Raw genomic sequence first — 15,687 nt, 5'->3', positions numbered from 1 at the left:
TGTCAGCAGATTCATGTTGGCGCAGTGACAATTTCGTGCCAAAAAAGTGCGCTGAAAGCTCGCCAGCTCCAACCTGGTCTATCCTCGGCGCAAAGCGGAGCGCACCCCACGCAGCTGTAATTTGGTTACAGGCGCACATGTGCGCACATGTCATCAAAGCCTCGGAGGCAGGTTTCCAGAGTGTCAGGCACATTTTAAATAAATAAACCATCACAGTAATCACTATTTAATGTAACTGTCTGAACCAGCATATACATATGTATCTATATTAACTGTCCCGTCACATCTGATGTCAGATTAAAGCCGTTTGTCATAATGGAAAGTTAACCTGACGGCAGCTGGAAGTTTGATGCACATCTTACAATTAAACAATAAACAGCCTTAACATCTGATACAGAGTAAATATCTGATTCTCTCATTTCATTTAATTTAAAGACAAGAGGGAGAGAAAAGACGAAGAAAAAAAGAAAAAAGAGACGAAATAAATGTATGTCACTCAGGATTTCCCTGTGATTTCCCATATTTCTCTGTTTTAGTCTTTATTTTTAACGTGATCTAAAAAGATGGAGTACATTATTGTAAGGAGGATGAGGCGGAGACACCAGGAGAGTATACAGTATATCACCAAAGGTTCTGCTTGGCGATGACAAACCAGGAGTGCAGGTGGATCAAAAGTATTCTGAATGGATAAGCCAGCTGTTTAACAGTGTCTTTATTTTTTACTCCTGATAAAGACAAAGGAACAGATTAAATCTGTCCCGGGAGCTGGCCCACACAGTGATGCGCGTCTTGTCCTCCGATGTGCCCCGCTGTCCATTGACCTGCTGCAGGCACAGCGACCGTCTCCGCTACCTCTCTCCGCGGTGCTGAAGATCAGTCAGACCAATCAGACGCTGCGCCTCAGTCGCAGGGCATTTAAAGGCGAGGAGAGGCGCTCATTTGATTGGTGAAAACAGCGCTCGGCTGTGTTAAACCCACTTGCGGCTTTTCTCCTCCCTCTCTGCCATTTGCGCGGAGGGAGGCGTGGACGCGCAGCTCTGCGACTGAACTGCGCCTGTACTGCGCCTCTCTTGGCACTGCAAGAAACTTGCAAAGTGCGCCGGTCACGCCCTGTGGGCACGGCGAAGGCCGGCGCAGGGCAGGTGCGCCTGCGCCTGCACCTGGTCTACGAAATTAGAGCCCATATTATTTGGTAATACAACACCAAATCACTCTAAGTACAAACCTGTGCAGTATTTAGGAAGTTACAGAGGTAAGAACAAACTTCCTTCAACAGACAGATACCTGGAGTAGAACTAGACCCATGTTAGACAGACATCTGAGGAGAAATTGTTGGGGAGAGAGATCTGGGGGGGTGCAGACGGATGTTAGAGTTCTGTGTTTTAGAGACATTGGGCCTCATTCACTAATAAATGTGCAGAAAAAAATATTCTTACTCTGCACCAGATGTGCGCACCAGCCAATTTTCTTCTCTCCACTGTGCGTGTGTAAGTGCATCATTGATTAATGGGCATGCAACGTGTAGTTAGAATATTACCACACCCCAGTTCATCTTTACCCAACGATTTAATTATCATCAAAACTGTGACATTTTACAATGTACATTGTAGTGTTTTGAATTGTAAAACTAAGTATTTAATTTAAGACCTGATATTCTATGTATGATGAGTGTGAATATGCGTCAAACTCATGGTTATTAGATTACATTTACAATACATACATTTAGTCAATTGACAGTTTTTTTATTGAATATAAAAGACTTCTTTCTTTTACAGAACGTAGTCTGAAATTGTTGTGCATTTAGTTAAACTTGAGTTGTTTACATTTTCTGAGAAAAATAGTCATCGAACAAATTCATGTGAGAAAGTATTGATGAATCGCAGATTTGTGTGTTGAACATTCAAATGTACGATTTAGGCACAAATTTGTGTGTGCGCATTGGGCTTCATGAAGCCCACTGATATGATGGCGGTGACCATGGCTGTGGTAAGACTGTTAATAGCTGTAGCAGCTGGGGTCTGGCAGGTGTTCGGATTTCAGATTTCTGTTTGCTCTTTCAGGAACCATGTTACACACAGACACAGGGATGGTGAGAATCTCTACTGCTAGTGTTCATCCCCCCTGCAGACTTCTCAGATTCGTACACTGTGAATAAACTGAATTTAGTTTTCATAAACAAAGTAACAGAAATATGAATGCTTAAGTTCAGGCACAGTTAGCTGATCTTTAAGGTTCCACGGATAAACATGAAAGCTGTTAATCTTTTTATTAGTTCATATGTTTGTAGTCCTTGTTAACAGCCTCTCATTCTGGTCATACTCTGTTCCTAACCCAGGAACTTTTCCTTAGTTTGCTGTTGCAGCCTCCACCCATCTAATTTTAATAACTATGCAAAATTTAGTTTTTGAATGGTTATTTTTCTCCCTGCCACCAAGGTTGTGTTTAACAGCACATTTTTTCACAATTACACTGAATAGAATCAAATTTACAACAACAAAAAAACCCATCATTTTTCTCCCTTGTGAAAACAACATCCTTCCACAAAAAGGGCAGACTGGGAGAACAAATTAAATGCACCCTTCCTATCACTGTGTGTGTTTATTAAGCAGCTGACAGCTCTCAGTGGATCAGTACGGGGACACACAATGAAGTCATATCTCCTGTTCAGACCCTCAGAATTAGACTGAACACCTAGTAACTAACAACCACCTGTTAAAAAACACCAGCGTTTAACACGATGCAGCTTATCGTTTAGCGCAAGCACATTTGAGTCAGACAACTCATTTGAATTGTTTATTTAGCAGCAAATATATTTTATGTTTGGTGTCCAGGCTCCTGCCTCATCACTCCTCACAGTAAGTTTACATGGCAACATTAAGGAGTGATGAGCAAAACGTACCGAACGCAATCCCCCTGGAGCCTGCAGGTGGTTCCTGGTGTGGTGGTGGGGGCGAAAGAACATGCAGCATTACATACAGCAGCCAGGCATTGACAGACAGAGAGGGATGGGAGACTCCTGGTTTAAATAGACCGCCCAATTGAGAAGCAGAGAGTGTGATAGCAAGATGGTTATGACGTGTGAACACTTGGTATGTGCATAGCAGTGCAGCTTGAGTTGTCTGCCTGAACTAGCTCACAGGCTGGCCCCATTAGCTGTAGTTCGCAAGGGCGTCAGCTGATGGGGATTGACAGATTGCTGCTTTCTCATACTCTGACATGGGTGCCTTCCAAAATTAAAAATAATTAAAAGTGAAAATAAAAACAAAAATAAAAAAATATTTACATATGTATATAAATAAATAAATGTAGAAAATAAACACAAAAATAAAGGTGGAAATATAATTAATTATTAATAAATAAGAAAATAAAAGTGCTCTGCTCTCATATTTATTAATATTATGTGGCAGACACTGCCAGCTTGAAATACAGAAGGAAATGATATTCAAATGGGGAAGGGGGTGGGTGTCAAAGCTCCTAAGTTGCATCCTCCCATCCTCCAGTTGCTTCATTCACCTGCATCAGTCAAAAGTCATCAGGAAGGCTGTGAGTGGTTAACCAGGACATAAAAGTAACGCTTGGCTCTGTATTTAATCTTTGGATAAGTGCATCCCTCAACTCTCCCAAGAAACAACAGAGCACACAGACATTGCCTGCTGAACTGCTGATAATGGATGTTGCATTCACTGAGCCTTGAAATTCTCATTCCCATTATCTGGTCCGTTACAGTATCAACATAAAATTTTGAAAGAAATTCCAAATCAGGAGTACAGCAGGAGAGAGGGTTAAAAAAACGTGAGACTCCCACAGGAAACAGGAGTGCTGACTGGTATGGGTAAGAATAGAGCAGGAGGGAGGGGCGGAGATGTGTGTGAGTTGAGAGAGCTGGATGTTGGTTTTCATTCAGTGTTTTGTTCCTGCCTGTTTTGAGTTGGCGTGATAACAGTCGACAGTTTGACCAATGAATAAAAAAACTAATATTAATCAATCAGCATCATCATCAGTGCAGGGTCTGAATGGACATTACGTTTTATTTTACTCAAGTTGTGCACAATTCTAGTTGTAATGGAAGCACTGGCAAGGCGCAATTATACTTTATTGAAACTTCAGAAATATTGCTTTGATTTTGCATAAAGTTGTACTGTAGATGCAGCTATTGAGAGTCGTGTGGGGGTTTCCTCTCACTGTGGCTGTTAACAGGCACATCTAGTCCATTTCTGCACTCACTTGTTCATCAACCAGTGGGCGAACAGTTCAACCCAAGACACAATTAGAGCCTCCATCTCGTTTGAGTAACATTTCCTTCTGTATTTCATGCTGACAGTGTCTGCAACATACAGTAAATATGAGCGTGATTTTATTTACTTATTCATTGAAATTTAATTTTATTTCCACATTTATTATTGTATTCATTTTAACTTTTATTTATTTACTCATGTATATGTTTTTTAATTTTGTTGTTTATTCTCACTTTTATTTTTAATTTTGGCAGTTTTGGCTCCATAGGAGCAGGACAAACACTGAAATAGGTGGTTTGACGCTGCCTTTCTGCAGTTCTGATCAAATGTAACTAATGTTAAAGAAAGTTTGTCATGCTAAAATGGCTGTTTGTCAAAGTTATGATCTCCTAATGAACTAAAGTTTGACGTAGCAGGGGACAGCGTGAGGAGATGTGCTGATCCAGATGCATCTTGGGATAATCTGCACTTCATATAACCTTGTAAAACACGCTGTGAGAAATACAGCTATTATATACCATGGTGAAATTGGTTTTAGGTTGGATATTCAACAGACATTCAGTGCCCTCCCACTCTTCATACGCAGTAATGGCAGCAGCAGTGCAGTTAAATCTACCTAGCAATGTCACTGTCAACTTTGGGTGTTGAAACAATGGATCCTCAATAAATTACAGATTGAAATCCCCAAAGTGCACTATGAGATTTGTTCACGAATGTAAAGTGTGTTATAAATAAAATCCATTATTATTAAGAGGCAGTTTTACTTTAATGACTTCCATGTCATTGAATTCCCTGAAAATGATCTTGGAAATAGCAGTGTCTCAGAACAAGACACGCCACTTTTTATCTCTAATCTGCACTTGAAAAGATTTACAGTTGAATCAAAAGCAGAATTTGTACTAATTTCTTACAATAGCTTCCATGTCAAGTGACCACTTATCTAGGAACCGATCTTGAATAATCACAACATCTTGGAACAATAAGACACACCACTTTTTATCTTCAAATTTATGGATAGATTTCAAGCCAAATTTTATGGCTCTTGTGTCATGTAACCAATAATCCTAAAAATTGATCTTGAATAATAACGGCACCTCGGGACAATACGAGACACCACTTTTTATCTTCAATTTGTACTCCCAAAAAATATACAGTAATGTAAAAATACAAATTTGGACTCTTTCTTCATAAGCTTTCATGACATTTGACCAATTACTAAATTATCTTAAATAACAATAACACTATGGTATAATGAGACACAAAACTTTTTATCTCTAATTTGCCCTCTGAAAAAAAATTGGATCAGTTTCAAGCAACATTTGGACTCTTTCATCATCTCTTTTCAGCTTCCATGTCATTTGACCATTTTTCCTGAAATTGAATTAAAAAGTGGTGTGTCCTATTGTTCCAAGGTATTGTTATTATACAAGCTTGATTCCAGGATAATTGGTCACATGACATGGGACCTATTGCAGAAAAAAGGTCCTTGTTTAGCTTTTGATTTGCCCATGCTTTTTTTGGAGCACAAATTATAGATAAAGGTTGTGTGTCATATTGTTTTGAGGTATTGTTATTATTCAGGATCAATGCCATGATAATTGGTCGCATGACAAAGAAGCTATAGAGGAAAGAGTCCAAATTTGGCTCAAAATCCATCCAATTTTTTTTTTTAGGACAAATAAAAGCCAGTAAGTGTTGTGTCTTGTTGTGTGGAGACACTGCTACTTCTCAAGACTGATTTCAAAATACTTGGTCGCTCGACATATAATCTATCAAAGAAAAGACTCCTAGTTTGGCTTTAATTTATCCATACATTTTTTGGAGAACAAACTAAAGATAAAAAGGACTGTGTCTTAGTGTCCCATTTTTTTTCAGAATCATTTTAAGGATAATTGGTAAAATGACAGGGAAGCTGTTGAAGAAAACAGTCAAAATTTGGCTTTTAATTCAATCATTATGTTTTTGGAGGACAAATTAGAGATAAAAAGTAAAGTGTCAGATTGTTTTGAAATGCTACTTTTTTTTAAGTTATTTTCAGGAAAATTGGTGACAAGACTAGGACCTGTTGGAATTTGGCTTTAAGTCTATCCATTATTTTTTTGTTGCACAAATTGGAGTAAAATTGTGGTGTGTCTGAAGCTGCATTTCCACCAAGCAGTTAGGGTTCAGTTCAGTACGGTTTAGGACAGTACGGATGGAAGACATGCAGCATTTCATCCTCGCTGTGATTGTATGTAGCTCTCTGTTACAAAGTGCAATCAAGCTTTGTTTCAGAGAAGACTGTGTGCCGCCAGGAGAAATGCAGCTGCTGTCAGGGTAAGTGATGATGCTTTTGACCAATCAACGGTCTGCAGTGTTGTAGCTCCACCTTCCGAGAGCGGATCGGTTCAGTCTGGCACCCATATGAAAGGGTACCAAAAACGTAGGTTGGCTCGTCTCTGTTTTTAGGAATCTGTCCTGGGATGAGTCAGTGGAAACGCTGCAAAAAGCGCGCCGTACCGAGACGAACCGAACCAGTCTGCTTAGTGGAAACGCGGTTATATTGTTCCAAAGTGTTGTTTTTTGCCAAGATCATTTTTAAGATAATTGGTCACATGACATGGGAGCTATTGAAGAATAGATTAGAAATTTGGCTTTTGTTTTAACTGTACAAGTTTGATATAAAACGGTTTGTGTCATGATGTTTCGAGACTCTGCTATTTATCAAGATCAATTCAAGGATAAATGGTCACATGACATGTAAGCTATAGAAGTAAGTTGTTGAAATTCGTCTTTTTTCTTTAACCATAAATTTGTTTGGAGTATGGATTAGAGAGAAAAAGAATAGTAGTGTCTCATTGCTCTGAGACACTGGTATTTTCAAGATTGATTTCAGAATTATTGGTCACATAATATGGAAGCTATGGATGGATAGAGTCCAAATAAGTCTTTTAATTCAACCATCATTTTTTGGATTACAAATTAGAGATGAATTGGTGTGTCTTATTGTTACGAGACACTACTGTTTATTAAGATCATTTTCAGGATAATTGGTCCCATGACATGGAAGATATTGAAAAAAAAGAGTCAAAATTTGGCCTTTATTTACCCATGAATGTTTTGGAGTACAAATTGGAGATTAAAAGTGGTATTCTTATTGTTTCAAGACACTGCTGTTTTTTTTTCAGATAATTTTCAGGACAATTGCACACATGAAATGGGAGCTATTGAAGAAAAGAGTGCATATTTTTATTAAAATGTATCTAAAAAAATTTGATGACAAATTGGAGATAAAAAAAATAGTCACTCATTGTTTAAGACAATGTCATTTGACAAGATTGGTTTCAGAATTATTAGTCCAGTGACTTAAGAGCTATTAAAGAAAGGAGTTCAAATTTGGCTTAAAACTTATCCATAAAGGTTTTCAAAAGACAAATTAGAGATAGAAAGTGGTGTTTTTTATTGTTCCAAGACACTGCTAATTTTTAAGATCATTTTTCAGGTCTCATGACATGGAAGCTATTGAAGAAAAACTGGGGATTGTAATGGGTAATACAGTGATGGTTCCTTGTTTTTAACACACAAAGTTGACAGCGAGGGTGCTGCTGGCGCCATTCCTGGGCAGGAGGAGTGAGAGTGCACCGGTCGGTTGGCACTGAATGTGCGTCGAATAGAAATAGAAATAGAAATAGAAAATACTTTATTTATTCCCGAGGGGAAATTCAGGAGTCACCGCAGCATTTAAGAAAACAAAAGTAAGAAAGAGTATAGAAAGTGCAGAAAGGTCCATAAGAAATTAGATGACGACATCCCGTCCACCACTCGTCCATCACTCTCCATCCCAGCCAGTCTCCACCTCCACAGGGTCCAGGACTGAGCCTCCCCAGCAGTCTGTTCAGTCTCTGTCTCCTGGATCCTGTCTGCTCACAGCAGGTGAAGCTTTTCCAATGTGGGGCCGGCGTCCGATGTCAGCTGCGTCAGCCACGTCTGTGAACAGCACGATGCCGCTGGGTTAGCTGGGCCTGCTCATCCATCCCCCGGAGCTAGATCCCACGTTCCCAACAACAATGGATGGAAGGACAGGTCCACGTCGTCACCTCCCAGCTCACATCCGAGAACCAGCACGTCGTCCACACCTCCTCCTCCTCAGCTCGAGGGAAATCATCAAGCCCTACACTAGTTAGCATTGACATGCTACAGGCTGCCAACAGCTAATTTCGCATGTAAACAATGCAGCCATGGTTACATGTAGGATCTTCAGACAAACACAGGAGAAAAATAGTAAAAAATATTGCCGAAGCCACAAAGAGTTTGGTGTCCGTGACCGACAATGAACCATACAAAGTGATGATCCATTCCAAATACAAAGATGACGAAAAAGAGACGAAAAAAATTACAAGAAATGGACAAGGACGAGAGAGCTGCTGCAACAGGCAGCTGCTTGGGCAGCGCCTAGCAACGGTTTACCAATATTCAACCTAAAACCAACTTTTACAGCACTCTATTGTATGAATACCCCACATTGACTTGCAGGAATGGAATACTCTGTGTGGAGCAGCTGCAGTCTGAAACTGATATCCGGCTGTGAAAGGGATTTTTTTTTTATTAAATTCAAAGATCGATCCTTGGACTTTATGAATTGATATCAAATTTTGAAAATGAGAATCAATTTCATTTTCCAGACTCCTAGATCTCAGCACCAGGGAGTTGGTCATACATGTGGGCTTAAACAGTGTACAAACATTAAATTGATTGGTTGGATAAAAGTCAAACTTAAGCAGTTTATTAGAGAAAAGCCAGGTCAAATCCAAGAGATAATCATGTTTAATCTTGTTGTAGTTTTGTGTCAGAGTTGTTGTGTGAAAATGGTGCAGCTAAAGACAGACATATGCGAAGCAGAGGACAGGGAGACCTGCAGCCAAGGTCAGGGCGGGTAACAAAACTGTAGTCTCAGCGTGTGGACACACCTGGACCATTATAGAAAGAGACAGTCCACAGTCAATCCAGACAGAGGAGTCTAAAACATTTGGAACAGACAAATCACTCCCAAAGGGGAAGACAACAGATGTCATTTATTGTAGGGGAGACTGGGGACAGTTGCAACACTTTTTACATTACTCTTACTTACTCGGAGAATATTTGGACTAGTCTCACCAAATCTTTACATATTAAACCTACATCTGTCTGCTAAATGCCCATACCATTTAAAGATGGCTACATATAACACATTCATCACAATATTCATTTGAATAGAGGAATTCAGACGTTGCAACTGACCCCAAACCTGGGGCAACTGACCCCAAACCTGGGGACAGTTGCAACACAGATCAGGGACGGTTGCAACATATAAAAAAACATTAATTTTTCACAAATTATCCCCAGTGTTTTATCTAAATAGGACAAATACTAATGTTATGACCCAGAGTGGGCTCAAATTCATTTTTCTTTTCTGTACAGCTTTAAGGTATTTAATTAGTTTTGTTTTGTCTAAAGCATGGGCCTACCTTGAGTCAATGTGCAGATGTTACTGAAGCTATAAAAACTCAATATTGCATTTTGGGACAAAAAGAATGGAATAATTTCTTATTTTTTTTTATTTTTTTTTTACAATTTCTCTATTTAGATGATTCATTCACTATATGACAAGTTTATATAACACATACAACATACCACAATAACCAATTGCCTATTTTTGCTTAACAAGTTATTTGGGAAATTATTCTGTTTATCGTTAGCATTTGTTTCTCCATCCGATTGCCTGTTCTGTTCATCATGAGCAATAAAATATATTAATATTGCCTATTTTGAACTAAAAGTCTTAAAAATTTGGTTGTGTGGTCACTTCTAATATGACTAACCTAATACCATGGGGACAGTTGCAAAAATTGCAACAGTCCCCATGGTACCAGTCATGACAAAACGCCATGTGCTAGCTAGCCACATTGACACTGACACATGCTCACCATGTCATTTAATAGTCAACAAACAGTGATTCAAACTAGATAGGTTTGGATTCATTCATACATAAGGTCAGGACAGTATGACAAAAACACAGCTCATAAAAAAAACTACTTTCATACCTCCAAAACAACTTTAATTGATAGAAGCAGGACCAGATGCTCAATATGGCCTCTCTCTTCTTGGTGGGTAGAGGGTCTAACTGAGCATGTGCAGTGTGAGTGTCATCACTCTAGCATGTTTCTGATTGGAGAAATAAGGCTTGTTGCAACCATCCCTTGTTGCAACTGTCCCCAGTCTCCCCTATTTTATTCATGACAACACTGGGAACATCCCTCAAACCTACAGATTTGCTAGGATTTTAGGAACAAGAAGACTGAGGACTACAATGGTTTATCAAGCTTCACAAGGGGTGCCCTAATACCCCTTGACCTAACTGGTGCTGGTGCTAGTTCCAGGCCAGTGCCTGACTTAGCACTGGTTCTTTGTGTAACAGACAAAGCTCTAGTTCAAGGTGCTCAAAACTAGTGCTTAGCAAGCACCAACTCTTTGCTGGGCCACATCTAAGCATCAATGTATATGCCAGGGGCCGGGGCGTGGCTACAGTGACCACCGATCACTGGTGAAAAACAGTCATTCTTAAAAAGGAAAGCTGCTGAGAGAGGCACCTGTTCTTTTATTTGAGTTTCTCTGTCATAACTTGATAAAAGAGGCAAAATTAAAGCAGAAATGCATTGTCGCTGTGATAGATCAGAGCCCGTATTCACAAACCATCCTACAGCTGAAAGTAGCTTTTAGTGACGTCATTCTTAGAAAATCTTAAAATTCTTCGTATTTTCTAAGACTTTTCTCAGAATTTCCCTTGGTAAGATAAAAGTTATTCACAAAATATCTTTAGCCTAGTAAGAGAGCTCCTAAGGTGAAAAAATATTGGGAGGAGGGAAGAGGACTTTAAGGATGGAGGACACAGTTTCTACTATGTGAGACAATTGTTTAGCTTGCAATCCACTCCCTAAACAGTCTAGAAAATGAGCAGATAAAATTCTGCTTCAGAGTTTCATCATAAAGTTAATCCCCATTACACATTTCTGAATACAATCTGAGTTATGATCTGTTGATTTTACTGTCCATTCCCTACTTGGAGTATGAAGCGCTCTTTCCCCCCGTCTTGTTCCCTTTTCTGCAGACAGTTGTACAAGTCCCTCCGATCTGAGTCCCAAGTGAGTCGAGTCACAAGGTTTTCAATTCAAGTTGACTCAAGTCACAAGGTTGTCAAGTGGAGTCAATGGTTATTCATTCATTTTCAGAACTGCTTGTCCTGTTCAGGGTCCCAGGTGGCTAGAGCCCATGCCATCTGTCATTGGGCGAGTGGTGGGACTCCCTGGACTGGTCGCCAGTCAATCACAGGGCTGACACAGACAGACAGACAGACAGACAACCTTTCAAGCGCACACTCACACCTACCAACAGTTTTAGAGTGACAAATTAACCTGATAAGCATATTTTTGGACTGTGGGAATAAGCTGGAGAGAACCCACATATGCACAGGGAGAACATGCAAACTCCACACAGAAAGGCCCACCTGGCAAGCTGAGAATCGTACCGGTGAGCTTCTTGCAGTGAGGCTGCAGTGCTAACTGTTGCGCCTTTGTGCAGTCCCGTCAACGGTTATATCAGGTTTATTGCTTGAAGAGAGAAACCTTTTCTTCCTAAAGTAAATGTCAACCATGCAGATTAATTCGCAACTCTGCATTGATTAAACCATATATTTTTGTGTTATACTGGAGAGGTTTAATAATATTTTTTTTCTGTCATTTATCATCAGGCACAAATTTAGCTTTAGGGTCCTTTATCCATCTTCCAAATGAATAACAGAGTGGACTAACCTATAGCTAGAGGAAAAATGTATTGGCAGCTAAATGAGAAGGAATAAAGGTTTTGTGTGGGAGTTATTTTCTCTGCTGACGAGTCACGACTAGATGTATGCTATGAAAAGTGTTCAAGTGCCGGAAGATGGGGGCTTGCTACCATGGATGGATATTATTTAGAATAGAAAATACTTCATTACTATTTGTGCAGTAACATAGGCTACAGCAGCCCATAATAACGTTTGTTTGGTGAGTAAAATTGTTTGTCTTATTAGCAACAATATCAATAAAAAAATCAACAAACATATCATCAACACACACACATGCACATGTGCACAAACTTTTAATAGTGTTAGCTTGGTTTCACTTCTTTGGCTTAATGTGCAGTCTTTAAATGGCCGATAAAGTTGGACGTTGTTTCCTCTTTTTCGTTTATTTCAGCCTCCCATATCTTGCGTTTCTCCTTTTTCCATTTGAGTGGAACTTTTTAAACACAAACTGTACTACTATGGGAGCAACAGAACTGATAATAGGCTCAGGGGTAGTTGTCGTTATTAGCTAACAACTGCACTGTGTTGTTTATGCCTACTGGCTGCTTGCGTACTTGTGATCTCGCTACACACCTATCTCTAATTAATCAATCAATAAAAGTGTGAACCCATAGCGTGGTGAACATTATACGAGTTGTCGGACTCAGCTTGTCTGAAGTTGAGCCAAGTCTGAAGTCATTGTATTTTAAATAAAGTTGAGTCTCAAGGTTTTTACCCTTAAGTTGAATTGAGTTGCAAGTCTTCAAATGTGCAACTCGAGTCCAACTCGAGTCGAGTCTTTATCAACTTGTGTCCAATTGTCCGTTTTTTTGTACCCACCAATCACAGCTTTTAGAGACAACGTCATTCCTAGCAATGGGATGAACCACACCTCCCCACTAAGATCAAAGTTTCTGTCCCTATGTTACTCAGACCTACTCTCAGAAACTCCCTGAATCACTCTTAAGTGAATACTCCTTGCTAGGAATTTTTAGGCTGAGTTAGGAGTAGGGTCCCACGATATACCGATACTGAGATAGTATCGATACTCCCTGTTTCAAAAAAAGTAAACAATACCATGTGTTTTAAGTATCAATACTCCAAGGCATTTTTTTGGCTGAATCAGACAGTTTGACTCAGGCAATAGTCTGCAGCCACCGAGCTGGGTACTCATTCTTCTGTCAGGAGTGGGCGGAGACTTGCTCTCTTTCCAGTGTGTGTGTTGTTGTGAAGTTAGACAGTGAGCCAGTATTTGCTTCGCATGTCGATGCTTGGCCGTTTTCAGTCCAATGAAGTTGTTAACGTGCATGTTAAATATCCGATCTTGTGCTGACTACATCACAGTTGGATTTCTTATGCTGCTTGCAAACGTACTGACTCAGTTACAGACACAGCTTCAAGTTTCAGCACTCCTGTGAAACGGCCGCAGCTTGTTGAAAAAGCCAGTGCACGGAGTGAAATTTGCCATTACTTTACTAATGAAGCCGACAGCTGGGGCAGCTTTGTAAGCTAATAGAAGTTTCAAAGCCCGTCTGTAAAGCTTATCACTGACATACACGGAGGAAACACTACAAACGCCTCACCGTTCAGCATCCTCACCTCCTGAAAGAGCAAGAATGACAGATTCAAACGACATGCCCAAAAACAAAAGTTAAATGACTGTCAAATACTTTGTGACAGCAAACTAGTTCACCACTGCTACAAATAATCAGCGTATTAAATACATGAGCTACATGGAGCACACGCAGCCCTGAGTCACAGAGCTGTGTGGTGTTGACACAGTTTAAATAAGTGACAAGTAGCTTTTTTTTTTTTCTTTAACAATGATAGAAACATATAGGAGACACTAGAGTGTTGCATCTGTGAAAGAGCTTAAACAACACGGGTACACTCTTCTTTTGGTATTCATGTTAAAAGTATGCTTTTCAGTGTCTCAACACACACAGTGTTGGCTAAAATACAGTGTGCGGAGCATGAAAACAATAGATGGCTTTTAAAGTCTGGCAGGGTAATTTTACCTGCTCGTGCCTGTACAACAGTTACTTTTTTCTGGTTTTCTTTTTAGTTGAATTATTCTTCATCCATCCATCCATCTTCTTCTGCTTATCCAGGGTAGGGTGGCGGGGCAGTAGCCTGAGCTGGGAAGCCCAGACTCCCTCCCCTCCAGCTACTTCCTCTAGCTCTTCCTGGGGGATCACGAGCCATCCCCAGGCCAGCCGAGACACGTAGTCTTCCCAGCGTGTCCTGCTCAAGCCACCTCATCTGGGTCCTCTCAACTATGGGGCGCAGTTTGTAAAGCAGGGCATGCTTAAAAAACCCCAGCAACATTTTGTCATATTTAGCTTCAAACCATGTGCAAAAAAACAGGTGCGGACTGGCAGCCCTAAGACAATTTGTTACGGCGTCAGCTACATCGCCTGCTGCAGAGCAACCGCACTTGGTCAGTGTTTCCAAATTGCCTTGCATTAGCTCAAGCATGTTGTTTATGTCACTGCAGGCTGCCAGGACCACCAGCCACACCGTCCACCTCCTCCACAGAGACACCATACCGCACGGTATACTCCCCAAATGACAACTTCGGACTCCCCCCCCTTGTAGACTTGGGTATAGTTAGAGATGTTACGTCTACAACAACTGTACTAACTGCATTATTGTAAACTGTAGTGGCACCAAACTCAACCCGGTGATCAAGCACATCTTCTTAAATAAACTAAAGCTCTTACCTTAGAGAAATATGTTAGTTTAGTTAGTTAGTTGTTACATGCTTAGCAATAACAGACAAAGCAGATATGCTAAGCATTAAGGGAACTTTAGCGAATGGGCCAACTAAGGTCGTCTACAGTAATTTTGTCATGCTTGGAAACACTGACCGAGTGGGGTTGCTCTGCAGCAGGCGATGAAGCTGACGCCGTAAGAAATTGTCTTAGGGCTGCCAGAACAGCCCTTCCTATGCTCTCAGCCATACCAGTCCTCAAAATTTTGTGCGATATATATCATTTTAATTAATTCCTCTAAAACACCACAATTAAATAGATCAGATTCTCTCAATCAGCTGTGCTAGCAGCCATTTATTTCTGACACTGCATGATAACATGTTGAACACCACAATGGTAGTTCCTTAAGCCTTTATTTTGGTACTTCCTGTTACCGCGAGTTTCAATTTGCATATGAGCTATATATTTAGTTGCGTCTGAGAGATTTAGATTTAAAATTTATATTTATATTTAACATTTATATTTAATATTTAGATTTAGATTTAGTTTTAACATTTAGATTAAGATTTAATATTTTGATTTAACATTTAGATATGGATTTAGATTTAAAATTTATATTTATATTTAACATTTATATTTAATATTTAGATTTAGATTTAGTTTTAACATTTAGATTAAGATTTAATATTTTAACAGTTAGATATGGATTTAGATTTAACGTTTAGATTTAGATTTAACATTTAGATTCAACATTTAGATTTAGATTTAACATTTTAATTTAACATTTAGATTTAGATTTAACATTTTAATTTAACATTTAGGGCTCTAATTTTCGTGGCCCAGCGCAGGGGGCGCAAGCCTGGCGAAGCCTGCACAGTGCTAATTCCGTGCGGCCCACCACTGT

At 39.7% G+C, this 15,687-nt stretch overlaps 1 protein-coding gene across 2 annotated transcripts in view; it reads left to right on the top strand.

Moving 5' to 3' along the window:
- The window catches only part of LOC141803562 (uncharacterized), a 78,416-nt gene that overhangs the window by 28,578 nt on the left and 34,151 nt on the right, over positions 1-15,687 (top strand). The window lies entirely within an intron of this gene.

This window comes from Halichoeres trimaculatus, unplaced genomic scaffold, assembly GCF_033239565.1.
Source record: "Halichoeres trimaculatus isolate MK-OKI-2021-1 unplaced genomic scaffold, fHalTri1.1 fHalTri1_scaffold_2, whole genome shotgun sequence".
Classification (NCBI taxonomy): domain Eukaryota; kingdom Metazoa; phylum Chordata; class Actinopteri; order Labriformes; family Labridae; genus Halichoeres; species Halichoeres trimaculatus.
Note: the sequence above shows the minus strand (reverse complement) of the source record. Positions and strands in the feature narration are given on the sequence as shown.